The sequence below is a fragment of the Rhipicephalus microplus genome, unplaced genomic scaffold, assembly GCF_043290135.1.
Source record: "Rhipicephalus microplus isolate Deutch F79 unplaced genomic scaffold, USDA_Rmic scaffold_188, whole genome shotgun sequence".
NCBI classification, from domain to species: Eukaryota; Metazoa; Arthropoda; class Arachnida; order Ixodida; family Ixodidae; genus Rhipicephalus; species Rhipicephalus microplus.
In genome coordinates this window covers 110,001-122,500 of record NW_027464759.1, presented here as the reverse complement: position 1 = coordinate 122,500, position 12,500 = coordinate 110,001, and the positions used below count along the sequence as shown (strand labels likewise).

At 60.8% G+C, this 12,500-nt stretch overlaps 2 non-coding genes across 2 annotated transcripts; both read right to left on the bottom strand.

Annotated features, from left to right (window-relative positions):
* Positions 1–569: 569 nt before the first annotated feature.
* LOC142791758 (5.8S ribosomal RNA) lies at positions 570–722 on the bottom strand. The gene has a single exon (XR_012890394.1). It is a non-coding gene; the product is annotated as a 5.8S ribosomal RNA (ribosomal RNA).
* Positions 723–2,441: 1,719 nt separating this feature from the next.
* On the bottom strand, positions 2,442–4,256 carry LOC142791793 (small subunit ribosomal RNA). The gene has a single exon (XR_012890421.1). It is a non-coding gene; the product is annotated as a small subunit ribosomal RNA (ribosomal RNA).
* Between the last annotated feature and the right edge of the window lie 8,244 nt (positions 4,257–12,500).

Below are 12,500 nucleotides of genomic sequence, written 5' to 3'. Positions count from 1 at the left end.
AGCGAACCGCAAACGTCGGGCGCAGCCTCCTCACCTCCCTGCGCTTTGCGCGCGAACGTTCCCTGTTCGCGCGGCAAAGCCTGGAGGAGGCACGGCCCCGCAGCGTGTTCGAGCGCCCGGTCTACGGGACACCCTGCTTACTTCGAGGGCAACAAGCGCAACGCAAGGCTGCGATCTCGCGCACTTTGCGCACGGCTGGAGAAGCTTTGCTGGCCGGCTTTCGCTCCTCGTGTTTACCGTGCGTTAAAGTTGCGCGTCCGTGGCTCTCGCAGCTCTTGCGCGCCCGGTCGCAGAGAGGAGTACGCAACCTCGACCGCACTTTCCCTGCAGGCTTCCTTCCGACTCGAAGTCCTGCGGCGGTCTCAACGAGGTGCCACATCCTCAATGCAGTCGGTCGCCCCCGTTTCGGTTGGGCTCTGGCACGACGGTCGCCACCGTCTCGCCCTTGAGTGGCCGCTGTTGGCGCTCGCTGTGAGGTGTTCAGCGTGCTGTCCGTGTTGCCGACGCGGTCAAAACGAGTCGACGGCTCACGTTCCCTTGTGCGCCGAAGGCTCTCTTGATATGTGATCCGACCCTCAGACAGACGAAGCCAAGGGAAGACCCAAGGCCGCAATGTGCGTTCAAAGAATCAGTGCTCAGTGTGTCCTGCAATTCACACCAAGTCTCGCAGCTGGCTGCGTTCTTCATCGACCCGAGAACCGAGTGATCCACCGCTTAGAGTCGTGAAAAAGTGTTTGTTCAATTCCGTACAGTCAAAACCAAACGTTTCTGGCACTCGGCCAAACAGTGGCCAAGAAGGGCGCTTTTCAGCGCACGCTTGGACTCCAAAACTCTGCCGCGCCTTTTTCGGCTGCCGCAAATCGAGCAAACGGTGTGTTTCGGACGGCGTTTCGCTTCCGCTACTTGCGAGTGCTTTCGTGGTCCACCCCTCTATAAATACTCGGGAGGCGTCGAAGCCGGTTCTCCAAGCCGGACCCGTAGGTATCGTTGTGTGCTCGCTCTCATTGGCCCGCCTAACCAGAAAATGCCTGCGGTACACCCATTTGGATAAGAGTGCACGCAGATGCGGGCCTCGACGGCTACACATTTCCTCGGGCGGCCGCCTCCCGGCCTCCGTGGAGCGCGGGATGCACGGTCCCATCGACAAGCCTCTCCCGTTTTTACCGTGGCGTCGCGGTTCACCACGGCGGGCGGGTCGGTCTCCTCCGCATAAAAAGGGGGACCCCCGCTTTTTGTTCCACGAAATCGCACAAGCTTTTTTCGCATCCACGGTTTGCCACCGCACACCAAAATGCCGATCCGGCTGCCTACTTTAGCCAACAGGTGGAGCCAGGCGCGCCGTACTTGCGCGGCACTTCCCACGTCCACCGAAGTCGGTGCCAAGGACCACTTTCGGCGCCGGAGCCGCGTACGAGCCTACTCGAGGCGGAAGAACGAAGCCAGCAAGGGCCTGGCCGCAAGTGCGTTCAATTGTCGGGACGTCCAAGTCCCTCGTTCTTCCGTGCTTCCTCTTTCGGCAAGTCGTTGCGGCACCTTCCCAAAGCGCGCAGACCCGCTAATCGCGACGAGCGCGACGTGGCCGTGCCGCCTTTCCCTCGGCAGCAAGCAAAACGCCTGGCAACGTCGACGCTCCCCTAACCGCGATCTCGCACCGTGTTTCGTGTGGCGAATTCAAAAGCCGGCCGGCGCTGCTGCAACCATTACGGTCGGTACGCATACGCCGCGGAGGGCGGGACGGTCATCGGAGCGTGCGGTTCCTCCATCGAGTACTGCGCACCTCGGCCGTCGCATCGCCGTGCCATGACCGGCCGCGCGTCAACGCGAACCGGTGCCAGCGAGATCCCTCGCCTGCAAGAACCGACCGGCAGCCTCCGTCACCCGAGGACGCGGAGGCGCTTGCCGCGGACGGCGGGACGGTATGCACTGGTGCACAGCGGACCCGTCACATCGCCAGTTCCTTGACCGACCGCCGACGCTTGTGCCGTTCCTCTCGTACTTGGCAGTCGCCGCGCGATTGTCGGGTCTCGTTCTTGCACGCTCGAACGGTCGGGAGGGCACTCGGCTGGCGTTTCGGGAACGCGCAGCCTCGCCTTCTACCGACGTAACCACGACTCGCCGTTCGCGCTCCGCCGCTCCTGTTTACAGTACTAGGCGGTCCCGCAGCGGTCGGGTCGCGCATTTCGAGCGCTTCGAGCCACGGTGCAGTGGCGGGTCGAAAGCCGACCTATGAGTGCGTTGCGCCGTTTGTACCCGCGTCCGCCACCTGGCCGACCGTCCAAGGTCGCGGTGTTGGCGTCCGCTGGGCGCAACAATTTGTCACGGGGTGCCGCTCCACATTCAGGCAGCCCCGTGGGGAAAAGCCGACCCCGCGTCCAAACGGGGTCAGCGGCAGAAAGTGTCGGGCGCAGACGCAGCTGAGGCGCTCACCCTTCACAATCCGTTAATGATCCTTCCGCAGGTTCACCTACGGAAACCTTGTTACGACTTTTACTTCCTCTAAATGATCAAGTTTGGTCATCTTTCCAACAGACCGGCGCAACCGAAAGGCCGCGCCGGACATCGGTCCGAAGACCTCACTAAATCATTCAATCGGTAGTAGCGACGGGCGGTGTGTACAAAGGGCAGGGACGTAATCAACGCGAGCTTATGACTCGCGCTTACTGGGAATTCCTCGTTCAAGGGGAACAATTGCAAGCCCCTATCCCAATCACGAAAGAAGTTCCACGGGTTACCCAGTCTTTTCAGACAGGGATAAAGACACGCTGCTTCCTTCAGTGTAGCGCGCGTGCGGCCCCGGACATCTAAGGGCATCACAGACCTGTTATTGCTCTGTTTCGTGCGGCTAGGAGCCGCTTGTCCCTCTAAGAAGGTTGTAAGGTGCTGGGAACCCCGCACCTATTTAATAGGCTAGAGTCTCGTTCGTTATCGGAATTAACCAGACAAATCGCTCCACCAACTAAGAACGGCCATGCACCACCATCCACCGAATCAAGAAAGAGCTCTCAATCTGTCAATCCTCCCAGTGTCCGGGCCGGGTAAGTTTTCCCGTGTTGAGTCAAATTAAGCCGCAGGCTCCACTCCTGGTGGTGCCCTTCCGTCAATTCCTTTAAGTTTCAGCTTTGCAACCATACTTCCCCCGGAACCCAAATACTTTGGTTTCCCGGAAGCTGCCCGCCGAGTCATTTGAGTAACTCAGGCGGATCGCTGGTTGGCATCGTTTATGGTCAGAACTAGGGCGGTATCTGATCGCCTTCGAACCTCTGACTTTCGTTCTTGATCAATGAAAACATTCTTGGCAAATGCTTTCGCAGTAGTTCGTCTTGCGACGGTCCAAGAATTTCACCTCTAGCGCCGCAATACGAATGCCCCCGTCCGTCCCTCTTAATCATTACCTCGTATTCCAAAAACCAACAGAACAGAAACGAGGTCTTGTTCTATTATTCCATGCAAGTTTATTCAGGCGACTCGCCTGCGTTGAGCACTCTAATTTTTTCAAAGTAAAAGCACCGGCCATCTCGAGGCACACAATGAAGTGCACCAAGAAAGAACCGGCATGATGTTCAGTCCGAGCCGTCGCATCGGGTAGATGCACTACTCGTCTGGAACTGAGATCCAACTACGAGCTTTTTAACCGCAGCAGCTTTAGTATACGCTATTGGAGCTGGAATTACCGCGGCTGCTGGCACCAGACTTGCCCTCCAATTGATCCTCGTTAAAGGATTTAGAGTGTACTCATTTCAATTACGGGGCCTCAAAAGAGTCCCGTATTGTTATTTTTCGTCACTACCTCCCCGTGCCGGGAGTGGGTAATTTGCGCGCCTGCTGCCTTCCTTGGATGTGGTAGCCGTTTCTCAGGCTCCCTCTCCGGAATCGAACCCTGATTCTCCGTTACCCGTAACAACCATGGTAAGCAAGTAACCTACCATCGAAAGTTGATAAGGCAGACACTTGAAAGAAATGTCGCCGGCTCGTGGCCATGCGATCAGCACAAAGTTATCCAGAGTCACCACACAATACGGGCCGAAACCCGATCGATCTTGGTCTAATAAAAGCACCCGTTACCCAAAGGGCTCCAGGCTCACTGCATGTATTAGCTCTAGAATTGCCACAGTTATCCAAGTAGGAAGAAACGATCTAAGGAACCATAACTGATTTAATGAGCCATTCGCGGTTTCGCCTTATTTCGGCATGTACTTAGACATGCATGGCTTAATCTTTGAGACAAGCATATGATTACTGGCAGGATCAACCAGGTAATCGTTCGACTGCGCGTCCGTCCTCGCCCTCGGCGGGCCGGACGCAGTCTGTGTGCGGCGGAGGCCACCTTCAGGCGCCCCAACACGCTTATTTTGCACTCCGAGATGACGGCGTTCGAGCTCGCTACGGCACAACCTTCCCGAAAGACGAGTGGGAGCCGTGCGGCAAGAAGCACGTTCATGCTCGCTCTTTTTCGTTGCATCGACTCGGTCGCGCCGTGCGGGTTGCCCAAGCCCGCTGCACTGTCGGTGGACCGGCCGGAACTAGCAACGGAGCCGAGACTGCAAAGCCGCCAGACGACGGGTCACGCCCGCGTCTTCGGCGCTTTCGCATCTGAATCGCCCGAGGACGACACGGAACACACCTCGATATCGTGGTAAAACGGCACCGTCCGACAACCAGCCCCTAACGCATCAAGCGGATGAGGCTGCAGACGACTGCCGTGGATTCCCCTGGAGCAGACCCGAGGACACGCTTGACGAGGCCGAAGCCCGCCGCATATCAGACACCCGGTCGCTTTCGCGTACGCCGCTCACGAGAACCCCCACATAATAGCAGCGATAAGTACCCAGACCTCCTTGGGCCCTAATACGAGCGTACTCGAGAAAATTTCACCGCGGGTGTGCCCCGAAACGTGTGGCATGTTGAGCGTGCCACAAGTCTACGTCGCTCTCAAACCCGCCGAGGTCGTAGAATTTGCGACCCTACTCACGAAATTCCCACCGAGGATACGGCCGCAAACGTACCGCACCTTGGGTAGGCCACGAGTTTGTGCAACACTACGCTGACGGCACAGCACCGAGGTCGTGCGCGCACGCACGGGAAAATTCCGCCGCGGTTTCTGCCGAAAACGTGAGGCACCACGACTCTCCGCAAGTTCGCGTCGACTGCGAAAGACCGAAGTCGTGAACGACGTGTCCGCTACTCGCCGCCGACACGCTGGACACCAAACGTACAACGACTCGACGGCGTCGTAGAGGCCCACGACGCGGTTTTCCTTAACGACGTCTCGGCGTGGCACCGACAGGTTAGAACGGCCGACCAACGTTCCCTGTCCGCCGTTCGGCTCAGTCGAAGGGCTCGGCGACTTCGGCAACGCTGCGAAGCCGCACGGTGACGCACGCCATGTCCCCATTTTTTTTTTTCTTTCTGCGTCTGCCGGGGTGCCCCTATAATAGCAGCGATAAGCACCCAGACCGCCGTGGGTCGCTCGCCCCGGCTGACGTGGTTTTTCGTACTCCTGCGGCGGTCGCCGTCAAGCACGTCCAAATACGCTACTTTCGTGGGCGCATTCACGCTCTTTCGCTTCGCCGGAGTGCCAGCACTCACTCTGCCAAAAACGGCGAACATCCGAGCGGCGGTTCCCACTTTTGCGTCGGCGTCGCAAACCCCGCCCCGGCAGACGAGGTTTGCCGTACTCGTGCGACGGTGGCCGGCGGGCACGTCGAAAGACGCCGATATCGTGCGCGAATTGGCGCACCTTGGCTTCACCGGAGTGCCGCCACTGACTCCTCCAAAAACGGCGAAGATCCGAGCGGCGCTTCCCACTTTCGCATCGGCGTCCCGAACTCCGCCCCGGCTGACGCGGTTTACCGTACTCGTGCGACGGTCGCCGGCGAGCACGTGGAAAGACGCCGATATCGTGCCCGAATCGGCTCCGTTCGGCTTCGCCGGAGTGCCAGCACTGGCTCGGCGAAAGACGACGAACATCCGAGCGACGGTTCTCACTATTGCGTACGCGTCGCAAACCCCGCCCCGGCAGACGCACTTTGCCGTACTCGTGCGACGGTCGCCGGCGAGCACGTAGAAAGACGCCGATATCGTGCCGGAATCGGCCCCGTTTGGCTTCGCCGGAGTGCCAGCACTCACTCGGCCACAAACGGCGAACATCCGAGCGGCGGTTCCCACTTAGCCGTCGGCGTCCCGAACTCCGCCCCGGCAGACGCGGTTGCCGAGCTCGTGCGACTAGCGACCGCGAAGCCGTCTCGCGACGCCGCTTTCGTGCGCGGCTCCCACTGCGACCTGGGTCACCCGAGGTCGACGAGCAAAAAAGAATGTCGAAAAAAATTTTTTTTTTTTTTTGCGTCTGCCGGGGTGCCCCTATAATAGCAGCGATAAGCACCCAGACCGCCATGGGTCGCTCGCCCCGGCTGACGTGGTTTTTCGTTTTCCTGCGGTGGTCGTCGTCAAGCACGTCCAAACACGCCACTTTCGTGGGCGCATTCGCGCTCTTTCGCTTCGCCGGAGTGCCAGCACTCACTCTGCCAAAAACGGCGAACATCCGAGCGGCGGTTCCCACTTTTGCGTCGGCGTCGCAAACCCCGCCCCGGCAGACGAGGTTTGCCGTACTCGTGCGACGGTGGCCGGCGGGCACGTCGAAAGACGCCGATATCGTGCGCGAATTGGCGCACCTTGGCTTCACCGGAGTGCCGCCACTGACTCCTCCAAAAACGGCGAAGATCCGAGCGGCGCTTCCCACTTTCGCATCGGCGTCCCGAACTCCGCCCCGGCTGACGCGGTTTACCGTACTCGTGCGACGGTCGCCGGCGAGCACGTGGAAAGACGCCGATATCGTGCCCGAATCGGCTCCGTTCGGCTTCGCCGGATTGCCAGCACTGGCTCGGCGAAAGACGACGAACATCCGAGCGACGGTTCTCACTATTGCGTACGCGTCGCAAACCCCGCCCCGGCAGACGCACTTTGCCGTACTCGTGCGACGGTCGCCGGCGAGCACGTAGAAAGACGCCGATATCGTGCCGGAATCGGCCCCGTTTGGCTTCGCCGGAGTGCCAGCACTCACTCGGCCACAAACGGCGAACATCCGAGCGGCGGTTCCCACTTAGCCGTCGGCGTCCCGAACTCCGCCCCGGCAGACGCGGTTGCCGAGCTCGTGCGACTAGCGACCGCGAAGCCGTCTCGCGACGCCGCTTTCGTGCGCGGCTCCCACTGCGACCTGGGTCACCCGAGGTCGACGAGCAAAAAAGAATGTCGAAAAAAAATTTTTTTTTTTTTTTTGCGTCTGCCGGGGTGCCCCTATAATAGCAGCGATAAGCACCCAGACCGCCATGGGTCGCTCGCCCCGGCTGACGTGGTTTTTCGTTTTCCTGCGGTGGTCGTCGTCAAGCACGTCCAAACACGCCACTTTCGTGGGCGCATTCGCGCTCTTTCGCTTCGCCGGAGTGCCAGCACTCACTCTGCCAAAAACGGCGAACATCCTAGTGGCGGTTCCCACTTTTGCGTCGGCGTCGCCAACCCCGCCCCGGCATACGCGGTTTGCCGTACTCGTGCGGCGGTGGCCGGCGGGCACGTCGAAAGACACCGATATCGTGCGCGAGTCGATGCTTCTTGGTCTCGCAGGAGGGCCGCCACTCACTCCTGCAAAAACGGCGAAGATCCGAGCGGCGCTTCCCACTTTTTCGTCGGCGTCGCAAACCTCGCCCCGGCAGACGCGCTTTGCCGTACTCGTGCGACGGTCGCCGGCGAGCACGTCGAAATACGCCGATATCGTGCCCGAATCGGCCCCGTTTCGCTTCGCCGGAGTGCCAGCACTCGCTCGGCCAAAGACGACGAACATCCGAGCGACGGTTCCCACTATTGCGTACGCGTCGCGAACCCCGCCCCGGCAGACGCGGTTTGCCGTACTCGTGCGGCGGTGGCCGGCGGGCACGTCGAAAGACGCCGATATCGTGCACGAATTGGCGCTCCTTGGCTTCACCGGAGTGCCAGCACTCACTCGGCCAAAAACGGCGAACATCCGAGCAGCGGTACCCACTTAGCCGTCGGCATCCCGAACTCCGCGCCGGCTGACGCGGTTGCCGAGCTCGTGCGACTAGCGACCGCGAACGCGTCTCGCGACGCCGCTTTCGTGCGCGGCTCCCATTGCGACCTGGGTTACCCGAGCTCGACCAGCAAAAAAGAAGGTCGAAAATTTTTTTTTTTTTTCTGCGTCTGCCGGGGTGCCCCTATAATAGCAGCGATAAGCACCCAGACCGCCGTGTGTCGCTCGCCCCGGCTGACGTGGTTTTTCGTACTCCTGCAGCGGTCGCCGTCACGCACGTCCAAATACGCCACTTTCGTGGGCGCATTCGCGCTCTTTCGCGTCGCCGGAGTGCCAGCACTCACTCTGCCAAAAACGGCCAACATCCGAGCGGCGGTTCCCACTTTTGCGTCGGCGTCGTAAACCCCGCCCCGGCAGACGCGGTTTGCCCTACTCGTGCGACGGTCGCCGGCGAGCGCGTCGAAAGACGCCGATATCGTGCGCTAATTGGCGCTCCTTGGCTTCTCCGGAGTGCCGCCACTCACTCCTCCAAAAACGGCGAAGATCCGAGCGGCGTTCTCCACTTTCGCATCGGCGTCCCGAACTCCGCCCGGGCTGACGCGGTTTACCGTACTCGTGCGACGGTCGCCGGCGGGCACGTCGAAAGACGCCGATATCGTGCCGTAATCGGCCCCGTTTGGCTTCGCCCGAGTGCCAGCACTCACTCGGCCAAAAACGGCGAACATCCGAGCAGCGTTTCCCACTTTCGCATCGGCGTCCCGAAGCCCGCCCCGGCAGACGCGGTTTGCCCTACTCGAGCGACGGTCGCCGGCGATCACGTCGAAAGGCGCCGAATTCGTGCACGAATCGATGCTTCTTGGTCTCGCAGGAGGGCCGCCACTCACTCCTGCAAAAACGGCGAAGATCCGAGTTGCGCTTCCCACTTTTTCGTCGGCGTCCCGAACTACGCCCCGGCTGACGCGGTTTACCGTACTCGTGCGACGGTCGCCGGCGGGCACTTCAAAATACGCCGATTTCGTGGGCGCATTCACGCTGTTTCGCTTCCCCGGAGTGCCAACACTCACTCTGCCGAAAGCGGCGATCATCCGAGCGGCGGTTCCCACTTTTGCGTCGGCTTCGCAAACGGCGCCCCGGCAGACGCGCTCGTGCGACGTACTCGTGCGACGGTCGCCGGCGAGCACGTCGAAAGACGCCGATATCGTGCTCGAATCGACCCCGTTTCGCTTCGCCGGAGTGCTGCCAGTCACGGCGCAGAAAACGGCGAACAAGTGTTTTTTTTTTTTTTTCCTAGAATTTGTGTTATAGAAGGCACATTTGATATCGGACGATAATTTTCAACTTTATCACGCGCACCGATTTTCGTGTAGAGGTTTGCAAGTTTATGGGAATTTCTCCACTTGGAATAATGCGATTTAGTAGTACTACGAGAACTTCATGGATGTACTCAAGGGTACGGGGCAAGTCAGTTACGTCAACACCTGCAGATTTTTTACACTTCAAACTGAAAATTGTTGGTTGTGAGTCCTCGTGTGATATTAAAGGCCGATTCGCTAACACATAGAACAAAGAAAGAAAGGAAGAAAAAACGCCCGCGCTCGCTCAAGAAACCTGGGTTCGCAACAAGTGGCAACAACAAGCAACCGAGCGAGTGCGCCAAAACCCGTGGCGGCCGAACAAACGCGAAGTCCCAACCGCGTCAGCCGGGGCGGCACGGGACAGGAAAAATCACTTCAGCCGGGGCGGCGGGGCACCGAATAAACCTCGTCACCTCGTCGCAGGATAAAAGAGGAAACAAAAAGTCTAAACAGCGTCTGCTGGAGCGAATGCGTAATAAAACAACAACAACAACAAAAAAAAAAAACACCCGCGCTCAAGAAGTCTGCAATCACCACAAAAGGCGACTGTGACCGAGCAGCGTCAGCCGGGGCCGTGCGGAAACGGAAAAACCGCGACTACCGGGGCGTCGAGGCACCGAAAAATCCACTTCAGCCGCGGCGAAAAAAAAAACAAAAAGAAAGACGGAGGGGGGGGGGGAACCACGTCTGCCGGGGCGAAGGAAAAAAAAAAACGCGTCTGCCGGGGCGAGCCCGGGTGCGGCACCACCGGGAAAACTGTGGCAAACAGACATGGCGATCGAGTGAGTGGGCCGCCAGCCAGGCTCAGCCAAAAAGTGCAAAGTCCGAACTGCGTCAGCCGGGGCGGCAAAAACCACGTCAGCCGGGGCGGCGCAAAAAACCGCGTCTGCCGGGGCGGCACGAAACCGCGTCAGCCGGGGCGGCGCGAAAACTGCGTCAGCCGGGGCGAAAGAAAAAAAAAAAAAAAACGCGTCTGCCGGGGCGAGCCCGGGTGCGGCACCACCGGGAAAACTGTGGCAAACAGACATGGCGATCGAGTGAGTGGGCCGCCAGCCAGGCACAGCCGAAAAGTGCAAAGTCCGAACCGTGTCAGCCGGGGCGGCAAAAAACCGCGTCAGCCGGGGCGGCGCAAAAAACCGCGTCTGCCGGGGCGGCACGAAACCGCGTCAGCCGGGGCGGCGCGAAAACTGCGTCAGCCGGGGCGAGCCCGGGTGCGGCACCACCGGGAAAACTGTGGCAAACAGACATGGCGATCGAGTGAGTGGGCCGCCAGCCAGGCTCAGCCAAAAAGTGCCAAGTCCGAACTGCGTCAGCCGGGGCGGCAAAAAACCGCGTCAGCCGGGGCGGCGCAAAAAACCGCGTCTGCCGGGGCGGCGCGAAAACCGCGTCTGCCGGGGCGGCGCGAAAACTGCGTCAGCCGGGGCGAAAGAAAAAAAAAAACGCGTCTGCCGGGGCGAGCCCGGGTGCGGCACCACCGGGAAAACTGTGGCAAACAGACATGGCGATCGAGTGAGTGGGCCGCCAGCAAGGCTCAGCCAAAAAGTGCTAAGTCCGAACTGCGTCAGCTGGGGCGGCAAAAAACCGCGTCTGCCGGGGCGGCACGAAACCGCGTCAGCCGGGGCGGCGCGAAAACCGCGTCTGCCGGGGCGGCACGAAACCGCGTCAGCCGGGGCGGCGCGAAAACTGCGTCAGCCGGGGCGAGCCCGGGTGCGGCACCACCGGGAAAACTGTGGCAAACAGACATGGCGATCGAGTGAGTGGGCCGCCAGCCAGGCACAGCCGAAAAGTGCTAAGTCCGAACTGCGTCAGCCGGGGCGGCAAAAACCGCGTCAGCCGGGGCGGCGCGAAAACCGCGTCTGCCGGGGCGGCACGAAACCGCGTCAGCCGGGGCGGCGCGAAAACTGCGTCAGCCGGGGCGAGCCCGGGTGCGGCACCACCGGGAAAACTGTGGCTAACAGACATGGCGATCGAGTGAGTGGGCCACCAGCCAGGCTCAGCCAAAAAGTGCTAAGTCCGAACTGCGTCAGCCGGGGCGGCAAAAACCGCGTCAGCCGGGGCGGCGCAAAAAACCGCGTCTGCCGGGGCGGCACGAAACCGCGTCAGCCGGGGCGGCGCGAAAACTGCGTCAGCCGGGGCGAAAGAAAAAAAAAAACGCGTCTGCCGGGGCGAGCCCGGGTGCGGCACCACCGGGAAAACTGTGGCAAACAGACATGGCGATCGAGTGAGTGGGCCGCCAGCCAGGCACAGCCGAAAAGTGCCAAGTCCGAACTGCGTCAGCCGGGGCGGCAAAAAACCGCGTCAGCCGGGGCGGCGCAAAAAACCGCGTCTGCCGGGGCGGCACGAAACCGCGTCAGCCGGGGCGGCGCGAAAACTGCGTCAGCCGGGGCGAGCCCGGGTGCGGCACCACCGGGAAAACTGTGGCAAACAGACATGGCGATCGAGTGAGTGGGCCGCCAGCCAGGCTCAGCCAAAAAGTGCCAAGTCCGAACTGCGTCAGCCGGGGCGGCAAAAAACCGCGTCAGCCGGGGCGGCGCAAAAAACCGCGTCTGCCGGGGCGGCGCGAAAACCGCGTCTGCCGGGGCGGCGCGAAAACTGCGTCAGCCGGGGCGAAAGAAAAAAAAAACGCATCTGCCGGGGCGAGCCCGGGTGCGGCACCACCGGGAAAACTGTGGCAAACAGACATGGCGATCGAGTGAGTGGGCCGCCAGCAAGGCTCAGCCAAAAAGTGCCAAGTCCGAACTGCGTCAGCCGGGGCGGCAAAAAACCGCGTCTGCCGGGGCGGCACGAAACCGCGTCAGCCGGGGCGGCGCGAAAACCGCGTCTGCCGGGGCGGCACGAAACCGCGTCAGCCGGGGCGGCGCGAAAACTGCGTCAGCCGGGGCGAGCCCGGGTGCGGCACCACCGGGAAAACTGTGGCAAACAGACATGGCGATCGAGTGAGTGGGCCGCCAGCCAGGCACAGCCGAAAAGTGCTAAGTCCGAACTGCGTCAGCCGGGGCGGCAAAAACCGCGTCAGCCGGGGCGGCGCAAAAACCGCGTCTGCCGGGGCGAATGCAAAAAAAACAAAGAAAAAAGCCCGCGCTTAATCAAAAGAAAACAAAGAAAAAAGC